The sequence below is a fragment of the Rattus norvegicus genome, chromosome 18 (assembly GCF_021556685.1).
Source record: "Rattus norvegicus strain SHRSP/BbbUtx chromosome 18, alternate assembly SHRSP_T2T, whole genome shotgun sequence".
NCBI lineage: Eukaryota > Metazoa > Chordata > Mammalia > Rodentia > Muridae > Rattus > Rattus norvegicus.
This window is the reverse complement of record NC_141551.1, coordinates 49464925-49487756: the sequence shown is the minus strand read 5'-3', so window position 1 is coordinate 49487756 and position 22832 is coordinate 49464925. Positions and strand designations below refer to the sequence as shown.

Below are 22832 nucleotides of genomic sequence, written 5' to 3'. Positions count from 1 at the left end.
TGAAATTACAGGGCTATAAATAGAGAAATCAAACTATCCCTATTTGTATATGATATGGCATGATGTGATATGATGTTACATAAGAGGGTCACAAAATAAATCTATGGAGAAAACTCTAGAAATGGGCAATAATTGCAGGAAAGTAGCAGGAGACAGAATCGACTTACAGAAATCAATGACTTTATACAACCAGAGAGAGGGGGTAAAGGAGAGAGCTTCATACAGCCAGAGAGAAACAAACCAATGACAGACTCATCATAGACATGTTCCCATCCCTAGTGCCCTCAAAGAGAACAGAATGCCCAGGAATAATCCTAACTAAGATGGTGAAAACCTTCTTCAGTGAAAATGCTAAACCTCTAAAGAAAAAGATAAAGACTAGAAAATCCAAAGACATCCTGTGCTCATGGATTGATAGAACTAATATTACAAAAATGGCCATGCCACCAAAAGCCATTTACAGATTTAATGCAATTCCAATCAAAATCCCATTTTCGTTCTTCACAGAAATGGAAAAAAAATAGCCATATAGAACCACAATAGACCTCGGATAGCCAAGTCAATCCTGAGCAAAGAGTATAATGGTGCATTACCATCCCAAACCTCAGGACATAGTATAGACCCGTAGAAATGAAAACAATATGCCGTAGGCACAAAAACAGACATGTAGACCAATGGAACAAAACTGAAGATCCAAACATGAGTCCATATCATTTCAGCCATTTAATATTTGATAAAGATGTCAAAAACACTGATGAAAAGAAAGCATGTGTAACAAATGGCACTAGGGAAAATAGGTGTCCACATAAAGAAGAATGGAATCGGACTCCTATTACCTTACACAAAACATGAATCTAAATGGATCAGGACCTAAATATGAAACCTGAAGCACTGAAACTATTAGAGATAAACATAGGAGGTGCCCTACATGATGTAGGTGCAGGAAAAGACATTCTGGATAGGACCGCATTCATCCAAGAATGAAGACCAACAACGGGCAAAAATGAGCTATGGCTCTAATCAGAGAGAACAGTGAGTTCTGAGTAGAAGAAGTCAAAATGGCTAAGAAATACCTCAAAAAAAATATTACCGCTCATTGAACGCGGAGCCAGCTCTCGGGAGGTCTCTGTGTGGTCTCGTCATCAGCACAGCTGGGCCTACACGCAAGCAACCATGTCTAAGGGACCTGCAGTTGGCATTGATCTTGGCACCACCTACTCCTGTGTGAGTGTCTTCTAGCATGGAAAGGTGGAAATAATTGCCAATGACCAGGGTAACCGCACCACGCCGAGCTATGTTGCTTTCACCGACACAAAACAATTAATTGGGGATGCGGCCAAGAATCAGGTTGCAATGAACCCCACCAATACAGTTTTTGATGCCAAACGTCTGATCGGACGTAGGTTCGATGATGCTGTTGTTCAGTCTGACACGAAGCACTGGCCCTTCATGGTGGTGAACGATGCAGGCAGGCCCAAGGTCCAAGTCGAATACAAAGGGGAGTCAAAAAGTTTCTATCCTGAGGAAGTGTCTTCAATGGTTCTGACAAAAATGAAGGAAATTGCAGAAGCTTACCTTGGAAAGACTGTTACCAATGCCGTGGTCACGGTGCCAGCTTACTTCAATGACTCTCAGCGACAGGCAACAAAAGATGCTGGAACTATTGCTGGCCTCAACGTACTTCGAATTATCAATGAGCCAACTGCTGCTGCTATTGCCTATGGCTTAGATAAGAAGGTTGGGGCTGAAAGGAATGTGCTGATTTTTGACTTGGGAGGTGGCACTTTCGATGTGTCAATCCTCACTATCGAGGATGGAATTTTTGAAGTCAAATCAACAGCTGGAGACACCCACTTGGGCGGAGAAGACTTTGACAACCGAATGGTCAACCATTTCATTGCTGAGTTTAAGCGAAAGCACAAGAAGGACATCAGTGAGAACAAGAGAGCTGTCAGGCGTCTCCGCACTGCCTGTGAGCGGGCCAAGCACACCTTCTCCTCCAGCACCCAGGTCAGTATTGAGATTGATTCTCTCTATGAGGGAATTGACTTCTACACCTCCATTACCCGTGCTCGATTTGAGGAGTTGAATGCTGACCTGTTCCGTGGCACACTGGACCCTGTAGAGAAGGCCCTTTGAGATGCCAAACTAGACAAGTCACAGATCCATGATATTGTCCTGGTGGGTGGCTCTACCAGAATCCCCAAGATCCAGAAACTTCTGCAAGACTTCATCAGTGGAAAAGAGCTGAATAAGAGCATTAACCCTGATGAAGCTGTTGCCTGTGGTGCAGCTGTCCAGGCAGCCATTCTATCTGGAGACAAGTCTGAGAATGTTCAGGATTTGTTGCTCTTGGATGTCACTCCTCTTTCCCTTGGGACTGAAACTGCTGGTGGAGTCATGGCTGTCCTCATCAAGCGCAAGACCACCATTCCCACCAAGCAGACAGATTTTCACCACCTACTCTGACAACCAGCCAGGTGTACTCATCCAGGCGTATGAAGTGAAAGAACCATGACCAAGGACAACAACCTGCTTGGGAAGTTTGAGCTCAAAGGCACCTCCAGCACCCCGTGGGGTTCCTCAGATTGAGGTTACTTTTGACATTGATGCCAATGGCATCCTCAATGTTTCTGCTGTAGATAAGAGCACAGGAAAGGAGAACAGGATCACCGTCACCAATGACAAGGGCCGCTTGAGTAAGGAGGATATCGAGTGCATGGTCCAAGACGCTGAGAAGTACAAAGCTGAGAATGAGAAGAGAGAGATAAGGTTTCCTCTAAGAACTTGCTGGAGTCTTATGCTTTCAACATGAAAGCAACTGTTGAGGATGAGAAACTTCAAGGCAAGATCAATGATGAAGACAAACAGAAGATTCTTGACAAGTGCAATGAAGTCATCAGCTGGCTGGATAAGAACCAGACTGCGGAGAAGGAAGAATTTGAGCATCAGCAGAAAGAACTGGAGAAGGTCTGCAGCTCTCATTACCAAGCTGTACCAGAGTGCTGGTGGCATGCCTGGAGGAATGCCTGGTGGCTTCCCTGGTGGAGGAGCTCCTCCATCTGGTGGTGCTTCTTCAGGCCCCACCATTGAAGAGGTCGATTAAGTCAAAGTAGAGGGTATAGCATTGTTCCACAGGGACCCAAAACAAGTAACATGGAATAATAAAACTATTTAAATTGGCAAAAAAATTACCCCTAGAAATTAGATGAATATAATTCAAAAGAACTTTGAGATTTCATCTTACCCCATCCAGGATGGCAAAGAACAAACAAGACAACCATTGACAAATGCTAGGGAAGATGGCAGGGAAAGGGGCCACTCACTCACTGTTGGAAATCAGTATGGAGAACCTCCAAAAAGCTAAAAATAGGGGCTGGAGAGATGGCTCAGCGGTTAGGAGCACTGTCTGCTCTTCCCGAGGTCCTGAGTTCAAATCCCAGAATCCACATGGTGGCTCACAACCATCTGTAAAGAGATCCGATGCCCTCTTCTGGTGTGTCTGAGGACAGCGACAGTGTACTCATATATAATAAATAAATAAAACATTTTTTTTAAAAAGCTAAAAATAAATCTCCCATAAGACCCAGCTACACCGCTCCTTCACACATGCCCAAAGGACTCAATGTCCTGCTTTACAGACAGTTTCTCAGCCATGTTTATTACCGAGCTGTACACAATAGACAGGAAATGGGAACCAACCTAAATCTCCCTCAACTAGTGAGGGAATCTCGAGAATGTGGCACATATACACTATGGAATAGTATACGGCTCTCCCTTATCTGTGGCTCCTGATTCCAAATCTTCAGATAAGCATATGTAAGCTATATTAGCCACAGAAGCCAGGAAAGTACAAAGAGATCTGGGGTGGGGAGGGGTATAGTGATTTGAAGGGGAAAATGTGAAAAACAAAAAGAGGCTTTAATTAAGGAGAAAGTAGGAAGGTCAGTACAGAAGGAGATGGGGGAGGGGAGCATAAAATAACAGTAAGGATGTCTGCAAAATCCTAAGGAATTATAGATTTATATATTCATCTAAAATTACATGCAATACCCATAAATTTGTGTGTATACATATATATTTTTTAAATGAAAATTTTCCATCTGGGCTGACAATGTTCCTCTCAAGAGACATAGCCTATCTAACCAAAACCCCAGACACCAGCCATAAGAAACCCCTTTTTGAGATGTTGGTCAAGACAGCCCAATAGATTTCTGAAACATTGTGGGTGATTGCTGTCACCCTTGGTTGTCTCTTAGAAGAAAGGCAAGTCCGTATTGCTGAAGATACCAGCCCTTTGGACAGAGGAAGATTAAAGTTGGGTCTGGCTGAAAACGTCCTCCCTGAAGAGTAGCTTGCATGGGGCTAGAAGGGGCCATGAGAGCTTCCAAGGGAGAAAAATAAGCAACAGTCCTACCCAGCTGTGACAACTGTGAACTATGACAATAACCAGCATGGTATAGTAGTCCTATGTGCAAAAATGACCTGCATATCCTGACAGTAACCAACATCTCTCTAATTGGACTTAAGGCCCACTCAACAAGAGGGAAATCTTGCCTGGTACTGGAAACCTAGACAACAACCATGGCTAGTGGGATCATGAATCTTGAAGGGAAACCTACACCTGCAGCTTTATTAAGCCAGACTGATTCTACCTGCATTCTATAAGTGTAGCCCTTACCCCTCATCAAAGAAGCTCCTCTTTACAACAGACAGAAACCATTACAGAAAACCACTACAGATCAAAACTCAGAGAACAAGAGATCATGGGGTACCATGCCTCAGCTGATCTATCTAAGGCACACGTCCTGCACCTGAGGTTCAGGGAACATTAAAGAAGAGGGGCGGAAAGATATAAGAGCAAAGGGATCAGGAAGTCTGCTGGAAGATCTGATCTCCTGAGAACCCAATCTCTTAGGCCTGTCAGGGACGCTCCACCCATGGAGTCTTGACAACATAGATGCTCAAACAAGACTTGAACACAAAGAACTACAAGTAACTAATGAATGCTGAGAGTTGGAAAATAGTCTTCCTCAGAGAAGAGTCTCCCATCTGGATCTCCAATACCAAGTGGTCAGCTGTGAAATTATATATATACATATACATACATATATGCATAATTGTATGAACTGAGAAGAATGCTTGTATATATTTAGAAAATCACACACACACACACACACACACACACACACACACACACACACACACACACTTAAAAGAGGCCATGATTTTGAGAGAGAATTTGGAGGTAGGAACACGAAGAGGGAAAATGATAGAATTATATTTTCATTTCAAAAATTGTGTGTGTGTGTGTGTGTGTGTGTGTGTGTGTGGAGTAGGTATGTACTCTAGATGTAGTAGAGCCCACCTATAACCCTAAGTGTGGCCAGATGGGCAGTGGAGAAAGACAGTTGTTCCCTGGAACCTTGTGAACCAGATATCCTGGCCTATGTGACAAAAATCTAGGTAAATTAGAGATTCTACATCAGACAGAAGGTAAAAGATACTTGCAGATGGATGCCCAAGGTTCTCTTCTGATCTCTACATGTAACCCATGCAAGCACACCTGCATTCACACACACACACACACACACACACACACACACACACACACACACACACACACGTTTAAAAAGGAAACAAAAAGAAAAAGGAGAGGAAAGGGAAATGTTGAAATGTATTTGCTGCACTTGACCAGTTGAATTTCATCTGTTATTTTCTCTTTCTTAGACCCGGATATTAAGGCAAAAGCCTGTGTAATGAATTCTGCAATCACAATTCATTAAATGGAAGGGTTTTTTTTTCTTTTCACTAGAGCGGATGGCATTTCTGTGACTATTTCTCTCATATCAAGTATCTAGAGTATCTGTGACCCTTGGGGGATCTGACTGCATGGGAGAATAAAGAAAGACCACTGAATACCTTTAAATGCCCTGGAAGCCATGTTGGCTTATGCTCTACAACAGAGACACCATCCACACTTTCATTCATTTTCTAGTTGATGACAAGAAAGAACAAAATTCTCTTCATCACACATCACAGTTCAGTACCACCACACTACACTGAAGACAAGAAGCTTTACAAGGGAAAGGAGGAACCAGTCAATAAATGCATCCAGACATTGTTTGTGAATTTAATATAATATAAAATGAGCCCTTTACGTCATCCTAAAAATAAAAATCAGTAACAGGTCAAATAATGAAGCAGAGGAGGTTGTCTGTAGGAGGTTGAAAAGGGAAAGAATTCTTAAGCAGGATACAACCCTAAATCTGTGTTGCTATTTTTACTACAGAATAATTAAAAGCTTCTGCAAACATAACCATAATCAAGTTGCAAATTGGAGGATGGCACATGCTCTGTAAATAATTTGTATTCAGGAGACATAGAACATTCCCATAAACTAATGGGAAAGAAATGGCTAAATTTTTTAAACAGGAGAGCAAAGAATAGAAGAAGCAAGAGAAAATCTGGATAACCAGCAAAGTTATAAGAATGGGTTTACTCCCAAAGCAAGAAGCAAAATGAAAATTAAAACAGCATCAAGGTATAATTTTATATCCATTAGATTGCAAGCATTTTGAAGTCAGACAACCTCAAAGATTGGGGATAATGTGGAATAATGATATTTACCCTGTGTCTAGGAGGGAGATTTTGTACCGACATATAATAAAGTGAGCAATACTGATACATTCAGCCTTTATATTCTGGACTTACACTGTCTAGTCCTCTGTACACTCATGCTCACAAGCCCCAGGAAACCTGCATGAGAATATTCTTAGCAGTGTTGCTTGTGGGAGCAAGGTCTGGGAAATAAATTAATGCTCATTAACCAATCACTGAGTGCGACATACTCTATAATGAAAATAAATAAATTGGACCCATGCTAATATCAAAGCACCCCAGAACCTTGAAGTTGAGCAAAACAGCTACTTACCATATAGTAACATACAGTTTTGAAGTCTACAAAAATATACTAAACATTTATACAAGAATACTGAAATTATTGCTTTTTTTGAGACAAGAGTTTCTCTGTGTAGTCTGGGCTGTCCTGGAACTCACTCTGTAGATCAGACTGGCCTTGAACTCAGAGATCTGCTTGCCTCTGCCTCTTGAGTGCTGGGATTAAAAGAGTACGCCACCATGGCCTAGCCTGAAATTATTTTTAAATTATCTTAATGAACGATATTAATTTATAATGGTGATTATTTCTGCATTTGAGGCAAATTAATAGCATTAAGAAAGAAGTGCAGCTATCAAAACACAAAAAATAAATTCCACTTAAAGATCTAGTTGGCTTTCATTTGCATCATAAACTTGAGTAACACCTCATTCTATGAAAACAGAATAACACTTGGCTCATACATCTCAGCCAGCTCAGACCCCAATATCAATCGGTAAAGGCCCACCAGACCTTGACTACTTGCCCACACCTTCTGATCTATCTAGTTCCCAGTGCCCACTAGGAAGGGATCTTCAACTGTGAACCCTTGCCTACACTGACATTACCGTAGCACTGAGAGGTAAGCAGTCCTGAGTCCATTAGCTCTGGACCCATACTCCCACTTAACCAACTAACTCTAGAAGGATGTGAAAATCTAGGAAAAACATCATAGTTAGCGTGATAATCCAAGACAACATGTCTCACCTAAAAATCACTAATCCAATAGTAACAAACTACTTTGAAAAGTCTCTCAAAGAACTTTTCAACAAAGAATTCAAAAGAATGATAACTACGTTCAAACAACTTGAAGAAGTAAAAAAGATGACTGAATTAAGGAAGTCAATACAAGATGTGAAAATAGAGTTTAATAAAGAGAATCATTGAAGAAGAGCCTGAAATGATGCTAAAATTAAAAACTCAATAAGCCAAATAAAACATCAGCCAAAAACTTTATCAAGAGAATGGCCCACATGAAAAATAGAGTATCAGAGCTAGATGACAAGTAGAAAACTTACACCACAAAAGCTTTGGGATATCATATAAGGCCTAAACCTCGGGTTGTGGGCATAGAAGAAGAAATGCCATATCAAAGGCATAAAATATATTTTAAGTAAAATCACTGAAGAAAAATTTCCAGAACCTATAGAAATATATATCCATCTAGGTGTGAGAGACACACAGTAACTCCAAATAGAAAAAACCAAAAAGGAAAATCTTTATACATATTATACATTAAGAGGTCAGAATAAAGAAAGGATATTAACAGCTGCAAGAAAGAAAGGTCAAATCACTCACAAAAGTAATATCAAAATAATATCTGATTATTTGACAGAAACTTTTCATTCCAGAGCAGGATAGAAGGTTGTATTCCAAGTTCTAAAAGATTACATGTATCAGGCTAGACTATTATACCCAGAAAAACTATCTATTAAATCTGAAGGATAAATTAAAAACTCCCATGATAAAAACAGAACAAAGTAACTTATGACTGTTAAGCCAGCTTCACAAGGAATACTAGAAGGAATGCTGCAGCCTACTGGACAAACATAGCCAAGATGTCATAGAGAATAAATGAACAACACCAGGACAGTCGATGAAAAGAGGTCCTAGAGATATCATGAAATCAATATGACAGCAATTAACACACATATTACAATAATAACTTGATGGTTAACAATTTCAATTCCTCAATAAAAAGGGGAGGGTTAATTGGGATGGGAAGGCAGGACATCAGAATTGAGGAGTGCCTATGGGGAGGAATAACTGATACATATGGCCTTTGAAAATGCCATATGGAAACTCACATGCTATAGAAGCTCCCTATCAGATGTACATAAATACCCATTTATATGAAAAGAGTTTAAATGGAGTTAAACCATCAGAGGGATACTGTCTCCTCTAGATACAATAGGTTATTAAACAAAAAGCCCAGACAATGGTTTGCCTGTTTTTAATTGTTAAGTCAGCAGGGTCCCTATAGACATTCACAGATAATACAGGCTATTGGCATTATTCTGGTTACCCTTATTACTTGATGTTAGTAAGGTCCTCTTGCTAAAGGCCCCACATACCTGAGTCACAGGACTCCCAAGTGCTAGGAGTCTATGCATGGTCCATTGTAGAAGCCTATAGGAAATAGTGAAGTGTTTTTAAAAACTAGATGAAAAAACACAGGAGAGAAATTTTAATTCATACAAAAAAAAAAGGCCTGGCAAAGATGATTACAGGAAAATCTCAGACAGTAAAAAAAGAATTCTGTAACTTTTTCCCATATCTGATTTATACAAGAACTGTACAAAGCAATGACTGCAAAACTATGTTCATGGACTTAGATTATGTAAAGATACATTTTGCTGTACAATTATATGATTACATAAAGAAGCGAATAAAGAAAGGACTTACAGGTGTACAAAGTCTACACACTATCACATACTATCGAAACTAGTTTGGCGTCAATACAAACCAAATTAGTTTTTTTGTTAAGCTGTTAATTTTAACCACTAGGGAAACCACTACAAATTATATATATATATATATATATATATATATATATATATATATATATATATATATATAGAGAGAGAGAGAGAGAGAGAGAGAGAGAGAGAGATAATAAGTAAAATCTGCCCCTAGATGACTCATACTCACAGTCTCAGACCCATACCTGATTATTACAAATTAGAAGAAGAAATTTGGACCTTTTAAAATTATAGTCCTTAGATGAAATTTGAGACTTATAGATGGTCCGATAGTGCACTGGAGATCCTGGAGTCATGGGGATGAGGTCAAGCTACTTTAATATCTGTGATGTGTCATGAATTTGGGGATCCATAAAATAATTACATTAGGTGGAATGGTAAGCCTAAATGTCTGTGACTGGGTCTCAATTCTCAGAAACTGTACATTACCGCATTTGGGAAAATGATTTTTGAAAATGTAAATTAAAGATCTTGAGGTCAGGCGATCCTAATTAGTCTGTCACTAAGGTCCCTAAAGAGGCAAGGGAGAAGAGAATGTGATTTCCACCAGAGAGCCAGCTGGAGAATGAAATCATGTGGTGACTAAAGGAGGAATGGTGATGTCCCTCAGTTGAGAGAAACAAGGACTGGATTGTTCACCCTACAGCAAGAGAGTAAAGGCATGCTAGATTTCAGATTTCATGGCTTCATAGTACAATAAAACATACTGTTTTTGTTTTGAACCAACAACTTGTATAATTTGTTATGGAAGCTATAGGAAACTATTAATGCTCTAGTCTAAGCATATATTGGTAGAATAGAACTTTAAAAACACAAGGGTTGAAGAGATGGGGAGATGGCTCAGTAGGTAAGTGCTTGCTCTTTAAGCATGAGGACCTGCATTTAGATCCCTAATGGCCACATCTGTAACCCTAGCACTGGGAAGAGAGACAGGCAGATCCCTGAGGCTTGTTAACCAGTGAGTCTAGACAGAACAGTTTCAGTGAGAGCCTGTCTCAGACAAGCAATATTGGGGACCTCCAGTGTCCAACACAGGCCTCCATATGCACATGCACACTCAAGTGTGCACATATGCATACAACTCATACACATCACAGATACACACACACACACACACACACAAAACATGATCTAATTACGTGAAACACTGTAGAATAAAATCTGCAAAACTGTAGAAAAGGATGAGAAATGGTAACATGTGGGCCCAGAAGCCAAAATGATTTTAGCATGACTTTTCTATATCAAACAAAATGATTAAAGGCAAACTTTTCCCCATATGAATTAAAGACATTTTGTAATGGTAAAATGGTTCATACATCAATAAGTCAAAATTAGAGACATTTCCGCCTTACCACACAAACTGAAAATATATGCAGGAAAACTGACAGAATTGAAGGAAAGCATTGAAGAGTAGTATCTGGAGACTTCCATGACATACTTTCAGTAACGGATAGAACAACCAGACAGAGCAACAGTATGGTGAAGCAGCTGGCACTTACAGACATCTAGAGAACACAGAGCCAACAGTAGAATGCCAATCTATGTCAAGAACATACAGAAGACTTTGTTCTGAATACACCATATTCTTGGGCACACAAAGAAAGCCTAAAGAAATTTAAAAGGGATGAAATTAGCATGTATTCTTTGGCCAAAATGAAACTAAGCAGGAACCAGTAATTGCAGAAATTTATGGAATTTACCAACATGTGGAAACTAAAAAGCACACTTCTAAACAGCCAAAGAGTCTCAGAACAAAAAGTTAAAAGAGGATGAAAATATTTTGAGATAAATGAAAACAAAACCACAAAACATCACATACCAAAGCTGGCAGGACACTACTGAAATTTGGTCTTTTCATAATTAAAAATTCATATATTAAAAATAAGTGTACTAATAGAATTATTATGAGGTATTTATTTCGTGAGACATTTTGAGCTTTTACGGACTCCCCTCCATGAGTTTTTAACCACCCATAACTCAAAATAACCTGGCAACCTCATTCCTTACTTACAGAGTATCCAGTCGCTTTATCATCAGAACAGCCTTGAATCATAATTAATGTTGTCTCTATTTTCCAGTAAAGGACTTAAAGCACACAGAAGTAACTTATTCTTGTGCACACATCTACACACAGACACAGACTTAGACATAAGCAGTTTGCCATCAGGTGACAGGATAAGTGCAAGAAAGGATTCAAACAACTTTTAGCTCCTGAATTTCAATGTCCTTCAGATTGGTTTCATTTTAAGTGTGTGTGTGTGTGTGTGTGTGTGTGTGTGTGTGTGTAAACATGTGTGTGTGCATGCACATGAATGCACATGCCTGCCTGCTTGCTTGCTTGCATGCATACCTGCCTGTCTGCCTGTCTGTCTGTCTATGTCTAAGTCTGTGTCTGTGTGTAGATGTGTGCACAAGAGCAGAGTTGCCCATGGAGACCAGAAGTTGTCAGTTCTCCCTGGACCTGGAGTTACAGGCAGGCAGTTGTGAACCACCCAGTGTGGATGCTGGGACCAAGCTCTGATTTCCTGCAAGGGTAGTGTGTGCTCTTAGCCACTAACTACCTTTCCAGCCCCCTGGGTTTCAAAATGTTTAAGTTTCTAAAATGAAGCAAGATGCAAGAAACCGTGCTCCATAGACTAAATAGTTTCTGGATAATCTACGAGCTAAGAAAGGATTTTCAAAGCTGAAAAAAAATCATACAAAAATATTTTGTAACTCATAAAAAATGTATGAAATCCATGTGGATTCTATGCATTTTATTAGTAGAGAGCAGAATCTCTTCTTGCTTATACCACATAGAAACTCCTGACTTATCAGTGGTTAATTTTAGTTAATCGTCTTTCAGTTCTAGGTTAAGACTAAAAAACTGTGAACAAGAACTCCATCCAGCTACAACTATCAAATACCAAATGGCTTTTCCTCTCCTTTGACACAAGCTGACCTCCAACCCAAAAAAGTAGCTGATGCTGGCCTTTCACTTTCAATCCTGCCCCTGGCTCTCAAGGGATGGAATCACAAACATGGGCCCCCAGATTGAGTGTTAGGCCACGCTAACAGCTGAACTCAAGGCTTCCCACATGCTAAGCAAGTACTCTAGCAGGTGAGCTATGCCTCTGCCCCACCCCAAATGGCTTTTGAAGTTAGTTTCATTAAAAATTCAACAATTTCTAGCCTAAAAAAGCTTTCAGATTTCTGTCTGACTGTCAATGCAGATAGTATTGGATCAATTCTCCTGCTCGAAGAAATTATTGAAGCTGGACACCATTGAACACTGTTTAGATTCCGTGTAGAAAGTCAATGACAGGGTATTCCAGGGGCTGTGTGGCAGCAGACGTCGTGGCTTTTTTCCCCACCTAAGAACATTTCCTATGCTGCAGAGACGAGGGTGAATAAGCATTCCAAAAAAGCAGTGGTCCTGAAGGACCAACATGGCAGACATCCAAGTTTCGACAGCCCAAAGGCTGAGACTTTAAAGTAAAATCTCAAATGCAGGGGCCATGGCCAGGAAGATCCTAAGATCTGTAAGCAGAGCCTTCCTCTAGGCGAGCTGACAGCTGTCCGTGTACCGAAAGCATAGCTGGAAACAGCAGCTGGGAGGCTAAAATGCTGAGCACCAAGGACCTGAGGTTCAATAACCCAGTCAGGTGAGAGGGCTGGAATCTCGTCATCCTGGAGTCATGCTGGAGATATGAGGACTGTATCATAGGACTCAGCAAGAAATGTGAGACCCGAGGGCTGGGGTGACAGATCAACCAGTAAAGTACTGAATACAGGAGCAAGAGTTACATGAATTCAATTTCCGGTGCCCAAGTGAAAAAGCCTGACAGTGTGACACATACCCATAATCCAGGCCCTAGGGAGGTAGAGGCAGACAGATCCTGATGGCTTACCAACCAGGTAGCCTAACCTACAAGGCAAGCTCCAGATACAGTATCTCAAAGAAATTAAAAAGTGAATGACACCCAAGTTGTCCTCTGGCCTACACACACACATACACACACACACACACACACACACACACACACACACACACACACACACCTACAAAGAAATATGACCCATAACAAATAGCCAGCTTACAAAGTCAAAATATTATGCTGTCCTAATTCCCCTGCCAAGAATGTCAACCCTCCTTGTCGTGTCTTTCAGCCTATTAAACAGTCTATGGAGTATGGACTGCTCCAGTCACAGACTGATAAGTGTTACACAGGTGCTCTCTCCAGGGAGAAATCCTACCGTGTGGCCACATTTGCTTACTTCTATCGTGTAGACATGACCTCCCGCATGACCAGCTTTGAATTACTGACAGAGCTGGGTAAGCACGTGTGATATGATTTCCATGCATTGTGTAAGCTAGTGCCAAGGCACCACTACACTCATGCAGCCTACGCCCTGCATTTCACATCTTCAGACTCACAGGGGGCAAAAGGAGTAGCAAGGGGCAGAGGGGTGGAGTTAAGAGAGGTATTTTCTTTGCAAATGACCTAAGCATAAATCCCAGCACCCATTTCAGGCAGCTCAGAATGACCTGAAACTCCAGCTCCAGAGGATCCAACATGCTCTTACGGACCTCCATCCACAGGCACCTGCGTCTACATACACTCACACGCGCGCGCGCGCGTACACACACACACACACACACAAACAGACACCCATATGCACACACACACAATGTACGCACACAGACACACACACACACACACATGTACACACACAAACACCCATATGCACACACACACAATGTACGCACACAGACACACACACACATGCACATGTACACATACAAACACATATAAATAATTAAATAAATTTAACTATATAAACCCAAGTACAGACTATGATTTATTACCTATTTTAATATTTAGAAGCACTGATTTACTTGAATGAAATCTCTTTTCAGAGATTCTATTTTAGACGGTCAGACTCACAAGATGCTACCATTGTTAAATATAGTTTCTTTGTAGACTGCAGCACAAGTCACCCTCATTAAAGTCAAACGAAAGAAATGTCTTGGACACCAGTGAATAATGTTTTCCATTTATTTGCCTTAAACAGATGTTGATTAAATATAGTTTGATTCAACAAATACTTATGGAATGTGTGCTTTATTTATGGAACTCAGGAAGGTAATGAAGGGTTTCCCACATCTTCAATTATTTTTATCAAAGCAAATATTCAGCAACCCAAAAGAAAACTTGTAAGGAAATATTTATTTCTCAGGATTGCAGAAAGGAGGGGAATACCCAAGGCAAAGACCAGGGATCCCCCAGCATTCGTGATGGGGCAGAAAGAAATGCTACAGTGTGAGAACTGTGGCTGTGTCTTTTTGTGATGGGACCTCTTTGGGTTGCTCTGAAAAGAAAATTATACGAATTCTAGGTTTAAAAATATAAAATTAAAAGAGTTAGCCCCAAAAGCCACAAACTCAGGGCTAAGCCCTGCCGCCAGGAATAGCAGGCCATAAAGATAAAGAAAAGGAATGCAAGAACCAGCTCAGGCTATCGAGGACTGAGCCATAAACCATCCAAAGACATCCCCCCAGCTTACTCAGAGTCATACTTTAACCAGATGTCCTCCAGACCCTGATAAGCCCCTACTTGTGCTTTTCAGCCATTGTGTCCTACAGAGAGCATTCCAAGAAACCGGACAGCCCAAGCCTAACCAGAGGTGTTTCAAATACAAATGCTCCATCAGTTTTGACAAACGTTTAAAAATAATGAGGACCTGAAGACCCTACCCTTCTCCTGATTTAGTAGCTCTGTTCCAGGAACCAGGGGGCCATAAAACCTTCTGGCGTCCCCTTATCTCCTGGAGCCATAAAACAATCCTGTAACTTGTGGTGCATTCCCCTTTGACATCCCCCATCCCCTGGTGCTCACAGCCTCTGCCTTTAAATACTTTTTTTCCCAGCCTCTCGGGGCCGACACCTCTGTCTCCTGCGCGGGATACGTGTCGGCCCGGAGATCTCTGTAATAGGTCTCCGTAATAAACCTCGCCTTTGCTTATTACATCCAAAATGGTCTCTCTGTGTCTGGGGTCCGCGATTTCCCAAGACTTGAGTAAGGGTCTCTCTGCGTGGGATCTTTCATATTTATGGGGGCTCGTCCGGGATCTGCGCGACTACCCCAGACTCCGAAGACCCCTTGGAGGTGAGTTGGATGTTTGTCTGAGTGTTTCTGTGTGAGCGGCGCCGCATTCGTCAGTCTGTGTCTGTCTTGTTCCACCGTGTTTTGGTTCCACCGTGTGTGTATATATGTGTGTCTTAGTACTGGTCAGTGTTAAGAGGGCAGATGGGTATTCCTGCCCTGTGGTAAGAGGGCAGATGTGTGTTCCTGCCTTGTGCTAAGAGGGTGGATGTGTATTCCTGCCCTGTGCTAGGAGGGTGGATGTGTATTCCTGCCCTGTAGGAGAGTGGATGTGTATCCCCACTCAGTGCAGCTGCCTTTGTGGTCCGTGAGGACCCCCTGGCTGCGGAAGGGGGGACGCCCCGGGCCCGCAAGGCTGCAGCCCCTGGAAGACGTTCCACGGGCGGAGAACAGTCGGGAGAGCCCGGCTATGGACAGTCAGGAGGACCTGACTCTGGTTTTCTGGAACAAAGGAGATGGAATGCTCCTTTTACCTAGGCGGGAGTGGACGAGGAATCCCACTCCGTCAGAGGTCGAGTTCAGCTGCCTATTTAAATATAGGCACGGACAAGTGTGCTTAGTCGTTAGGACAAGAGGACACTCTGGAATCCTGTTGGGAGGTGGAATCAGATGGTCCATCTCATCCCAAAAGCAGCTAAGGTTAAGCTGCAGTTTGGGCCACGTACTGAAGGTACCAGGCATCTGTGAAAGTTGGTTATAAGATGCTTTGTCTTGATATTGTTTGTCTGGCTTGTTTTCTGTGGTATTGTCGAGTGTCTTTTTGGCTTTTGTTTCGTTTTTGAATTTTGGACTGACGACTGTGTTTGAATTTGGACTGACGACTGTGTTTAAAATCTTGGACTGATGACTGTGTTTGAAATCATGAAACTGTTTGCTTTGTTCGTCAAAGAGTTTTACTTGGTCCTCTTGGTGCTTAAGTTAAGAGTTAAAAATAATTTGCTTGAGAAAAATTGTTTTCTGCCAGGGAGTTTTGTCTTTCTCTCTTAAGCCTCCTGCCCAAGGAGAGCGGCCCCTCCCTTTACTCCCCTTGATCAGCCTAGCTGCTGTTAACAGTTGTGTAAACAGACATTAACAAAAACCTTGAGGACAAAACCTCTCATAAAAAAAAAAAAAAGTTCCCCAGATTAGGCCTCCGGTATAAAACAAATAAAGTGAGTAAGAAACTTAATTTTATAGACCACGCTCTAGTGGCGGTGTGTTGGTTGATAGCCAACGTTAAGTTTTTAAAACATAGTGTTTTATCTGTGCTTGTGCTCCCAACACACAGTAGGGGGGAGCGAAACTAGCTGTGGAGCTGCTGCAGCGAGCATGGGGACTTCTCAAGTCTCACCCAATTTTTCTGGCTCTTCAGGAGCTGTTTAAAAGAAAAAGGTTTAGGATAAAAAGAAACACTATAGAGAGATTTCTTAGTGAATTACTACACCTTGGTTCGCGATCTCTGGGAATCTCACGATGGACAGCTGAGATAAGCTAGAAAAAGATTTAAATTTTGCCTGGGAACAAGGAATCTTAAAGGCGGAGTTTCAGCCGGTATGGCACTTAGTGCGCAGCTGCCTAAAAGATCAGAAATGCTGTCAACAGGCTATAAAAAAAGGGACAGGCTGTGTTAAAAATGCTACAGGAAGAATGATCTAAAAAGGCTGAAAGTGAGGTGGGGGAGGACTCTAAGAAAAACAAGAACAAGAAAGAAATTTTCTGCTTTTAGTGACCAGACCTTCAACTCTTGCTCACAGAAAGAGAGTGATCATTAGGAGAAGTTCTTTAAGGAGCCTGCCTTATCTGCTGGCCCTATTCCAAGAGAGGAGTCAGTCTCCAGCATTAAATTACTTTTCTCACTGGTCATCATTAGCATGGAGAATGCCTTTGATCCTATCCCCACAGCAGCCAGTTCCTGCCCCTGTGGTCGAAATGTCCCAGGTTGGGGGGCAGAGAAGCCCCTAAAATAGTTTAAAAAAATCTACAACAAACTGTAAAGAACTTTGTTTTGTTTAGCCAATCAAAATTTAAAATTCAGGCTTTGGCTGTGGCCAAGGTCAGGATTAATGTTTTCTTTTCCATGGGCCTTTAGCCCACTGAGAAAGTTTGGTAAAGGGCTGCTACTGAGGTCCTGAAAGCCCCAGGTAAACTGGTTACAATTCTTTTGTCAGCTGCTTAGTATCTAACACCCAGGTTCTAATCGTCTCTCCACCCTTTTGTTATTAGTTGTTACTGGAAGCCTAGTGCCATTTAGAGGATGGGTCTCTTGAGCGATAAAGCCACTGAGCTGGCACTAAAAAAAGGTACTCCTTAAGGGAAAATCTAAGTCCAGAGAGACAACCGGTAACAGATAGACTGCCCCTCTGCTCATTTTTCTGTTTCACAGACACAAAGTTTTTTTGTCCCAAGAAAGCCTCCTGGCTTAGCTGTGTGACTAAATGCTATTTGCCCTCTTCAGTGGACCTCTATTCTCGAGATTCCCTTGTTTTCTCACCATCCCATTTAAGATGCTTGTTAGTAGCTGTTACAGGTCTTCTTTACCACCGAGGAAAGACGGAATCCTACTAGAGGCCAGAAAAAATGTTCCAGACACGATGGAAGGCCCTCACTTCTGCCTGCTCTCTTCAAACGCCTAAAGGTAGGGAGTGCCAGGTCTGCTGCCAGGCTCCAAGGGTGGGTCTCTGAGGGGCTAGAAAATGCCCCACCAATCTGGCTAAGATGAAAAGGATAAAGAGAATGTTACAGAAATTTAAAGGGTTAAGTTAAGTTGCTGAGAGTTAATATAAGTTACAGAGAAAATAAGGTTAAAAAAGAAAGAGATAAAAAGAACAGAAAACTAGAGAAGAAAAGAGACAAAAAGAAGAGGAAGTTAGAGAGCCAAAGAGAGATAAAAGACAAGAGAGAAACATATACTGGCCACAGTAGTTAGGGAACCTAGGAAGATAGTACCTGGCAACAGAAGAGAATTCCTGGCTAAAGATCAGTGTGCCTAATACAAAGAAAAAGGACACTGGGTCAGGGACTGCCCAAGAAAGAACAAGAGGGGCCACTAGAAAGCTTCTTGGTCCTAGAGTGCTGGACAGGGACCCAATGCTCTGTGCTCCTATGCCCCCCAGTGGGCCAATATCCAAAGACCTTGAGTGCAAGGAGCTACTGGCAACGAACAATACTTATGGACTGCCCGAAGAACAGTAGACCTTGGCGTGGGCCGGGTAACCCACCCACTAATTCATGGTCATCCCTGACTGCCCCTATCCCTTGCTCATGAGAAAATTGCTCTCCAAATTGGCTTGCGTGGGCTGAAATGGCTAGATGAGGCCATGTGTATACATATCTATAGACTGTGTATGTGGAGCTTAAGACCTGTCTCAGTACACCAGTAACTGATGCTGGGAGATGAATGGCTTAGTGCTTTTCTGCTTGGAACACATCACTCCTGCCAGCCGGGCACTAACAATTATCACCCAATCCAGGACTTAAACTGTGATAGAGTGGCTGATAGAGTGTCCCAAAAGATGGGACCACTGGTCAACAGCCCTGGACTAGATTCTCCACCGGTTGGGGACAATCTGGTCACCTTGCTGCCCAATCCGGACCTGGAGCCACCACAGCACGAGTGTCAAACACTGACAGAAGCACATGGGTGGAGGAAAGACCTGTGCGACTGGCTGATTGACCCCTACTGAAAGCCGAGGACCTTGTCCACAGACGGGAACAGTTCTCTTCATGAATAAAGGTCAGAGATAAGTGGGTGCTGCCATGGTGGACAAAACAATGTCATCTGGGATGGCTGAACCTCTATCCCCCCAGCACATTAGCGCCACAGATGTCTTTGCCATCTCTTAGATGCCCTGATGAAGCCAACAACTGTGAGTACTATTCATTGCTCAAGATATCAGGAGGAAAGAGATTCAGTGACATGGGACAGTAACAAAGCAGATAAAGTGGCTCGAGAAATGGCTATACAGGAGCCTATCCTGGTTACAGGCCTACAAGAAACAGCCACTGAGAACTGGGATTAGACTAAGGGATGGCCTCACTTAGAATGTACAACAGAAGAAAAGGCCCAAGTTGTTTAAAAGATAAAAAGACAATGACACACTTGGGGAGAAAGCTGTACCCCCCCCCAGAGAACAAACAAAAGACTCACTTTGCCAAATAAAAAAATAGACTCATTTAAGAGATAAGTTTGTCCAAATAGTTAAAATATATATAATAGACTTTAAGATTTTAGCCAAGAGAGACAATAAAAAAGTATAAAATACGTCAATAAATAAATGCTTAACAAACAAACAGGACAAAGAGACCTAGAGAGTTTAACGAAAAGTCGAAGTGAACTTCACTGAGATAAAACCAGAAAAATATAATCACAAGTATCTCCTCGTGCTTGTAGATACTTTTTCAGGAATAGATAGAAGCTTTCCTCACCAAACGAGAGACGGCCTCTACAATCATCAAGAAGATACTAAAAGAAATCTTCCCCAGGTCTGGAATGCCCAAGGTAATCTGGTCAGACAACGGTCCTACTTTCATTGCCAAGGTAAGCCAGGGTGTGGCCAAGTATTTAGAGGTCGATTAGAAATTACATTATATTTACAGACCTCAAAGTTCAGGACAGGTAGAGTAAATAAATAGAACTCTAAAAGAGACCCTAAACAAATTGACCATGGAGACTGGCACAGACTGGGTGACACTCCTTCCCTCTTGCTCTCTTCAGAGCAAGAAACACCCCTTCCAGATTCAGCCTTACCCCCTTTGAGATCTTATATGGGGCCTCAGCTCCCCTGACTGTATTAGATGATGTTACTGAACCAACTTGTCATAGTGCCATAGTAATAATGATTTGTGTGCCAGGCTAAAAGACCTACAGGTGATACAGAAAGAAATCTGCTCACAGCTGACAGCAGCCTATGCCCCGGAGACCCCTGAGACATCCCATCAGTTCCAGGTCGGAAACAGCTACACTGAGCCCAGATACTCGAGCCTCGCTGGAAAGGACCATACCTGGTGCTGCTGACCACCCTGACAGCCGTCAATTCTCAGCCCTCACCAGCCGTGTACTAGCTGTTAGGGCTGAGAGCTGGGACCTAGAGGGAAATTCAGTCATGTTTGTCCTGGGTTCCATCGAGATAGGTGTGGGGATAGGCTTGATTTCTATTACAAATGATGTAACATTACATATGTTAATACTCCTAACACTTCTTGGGACTGTGCCTCAGGGATCACAACCTATATAAGTTTAGAAGTTCTGAAAGACAGTCATGACCTTGATATATAGGTTTAGATAGTGTCCAGATAAAATCCTGATGCTAAAGACTTTTTAGCTGACCTCCAAGAATACCTAACCTCCCTCTCAGAGGTAGTCCTTCAAAATAAGAAAAGATTAGACCTGATATTCCTTAAAGAAGGAGTCTGTGTGCTACACTAAAAGAATGTTGCTTCTATACAGACCATTCAGGAGTAATTAAAGACTCCATAAATAAACTTAGAGAAAGGTTAGACAAAAGACAGACAGAAAAACACATCAGAGATGGTTCGAGAGCTAGTTTAGTAGATCTCCCTAGATGACTACCCTACTCTCTGCTACAGCTGGGCCATTATTAATAATTTTCTTGGTTTTAGTTTTTGGCTCCTGCGTGACAAACAGGTTAATTACTTTTGTTAAAAATCGAGTGGGTGCTGTGCGGTTGATGTTGTGAGACAACAGTACCAGTCAGTTAGGACAACTGGTGAGACCAAATACGAGACTTGATATCAAAATTCTAAGATTAGAATTATTTAGTAGGAGAAGACGGGAATGAAAAGAAAATTATACGAATTCTAGGTTTAAAAATATAAAATTAAAAGAGTTAGCCCCAAAAGCCACAAACTCAGGGCTAAGCCCTGCCGCCAGGAATAGCAGGCCATAAAGATAAAGAAAAGGAATGCAAGAACCAGCTCAGGCTATCGAGGACTGAGCCATAAACCATCCAAAGACATCCCCCCAGCTTACTCAGAGTCATACTTTAACCAGATGTCCTCCAGACCCTGATAAGCCCCTACTTGTGCTTTTCAGCCATTGTGTCCTACAGAGAGCATTCCAAGAAACCGGACAGCCCAAGCCTAACCAGAGGTGTTTCAAATACAAATGCTCCATCAGTTTTGACAAACGTTTAAAAATAATGAGGACCTGAAGACCCTACCCTTCTCCTGATTTAGTAGCTCTGTTCCAGGAACCAGGGGGCCATAAAACCTTCTGGCGTCCCCTTATCTCCTGGAGCCATAAAACAATCCTGTAACTTGTGGTGCATTCCCCTTTGACATCCCCCATCCCCTGGTGCTCACAGCCTCTGCCTTTAAATACTTTTTTTCCCAGCCTCTCGGGGCCGACACCTCTGTCTCCTGCGCGGGATACGTGTCGGCCCGGAGATCTCTGTAATAGGTCTCCGTAATAAACCTCGCCTTTGCTTATTACATCCAAAATGGTCTCTCTGTGTCTGGGGTCCGCGATTTCCCAAGACTTGAGTAAGGGTCTCTCTGCGTGGGATCTTTCAGCTCCAACAAATGACCCAAACCAGGAGAACACGTTTTTCAATGTGATTCATGAAGTGGCAGTCTTTCTTCTTGTTTATGATTCTCTTTCTGAGTCAAGAAACAGAGAGTGGATTCCCTGGGCTCTTCCTGTGTGGTGGGTTCTTGTCATTGTGACTAAATGTCTGATATAAATAATTTAAGTGGAAAGGGAGACGTATCTGGGCTCACGGTTTCACAGGCTCCAGTCCTTGGGTTACTTGGCCTCACGTGCTTAGATGGGACCTCCCGGCAGCGTGTGCATGTGAAGCCTTCCCTGTGTGCTGGCCTAGAATTAGAGAGACAGGCAATGCAAGAAGAGGCCAGGGGTGGCACCCCCCCACCCCAATGACCTATTCCTTCCCACTAGGCCCCACCTCCACCTTTCTCCACTTCCCACTAATACCATCATATTATAGATCCACCAAAGGACAAGTGAATTCACTACATCAGCTCACAGTCACATTATCTCTGAGGACACTCTCACAGACACACTGAGGTATGCTCTGTTAAACATCCGAGAATTCCTGTTTGTAAACCACATGTGTGTATCCATATCTCTGAGGGGCACACAGGTCCTAAAGGGCCACATCCCCGGAGCTGCAGCTGGAGCTACAGGCAGTTGTGAGTCACCCATTACGGGTGTTGGAAATCGAACTGATATCCCGTGCAAGAACAGCAAGCAACCCTAACTGTTGTGGTTTGCCCTGAACTTATCTGTATTTTGATGCTAATTCCACT

At 42.2% G+C, this 22832-nt stretch overlaps 1 protein-coding gene and 1 long non-coding RNA gene across 2 annotated transcripts in view; one reads left to right on the top strand and one right to left on the bottom strand.

Moving 5' to 3' along the window:
* LOC147999791 (uncharacterized) overlaps window positions 1-22832 on the bottom strand; it is a 266689-nt gene that overhangs the window by 195200 nt on the left and 48657 nt on the right. The window lies entirely within an intron of this gene.
* On the top strand, window positions 15036-21995 carry LOC147999792 (uncharacterized). Its single transcript, XR_015642540.1, has 2 exons — window positions 15036-15569; window positions 20397-21995. It is a non-coding gene; the product is annotated as an uncharacterized LOC147999792 (long non-coding RNA).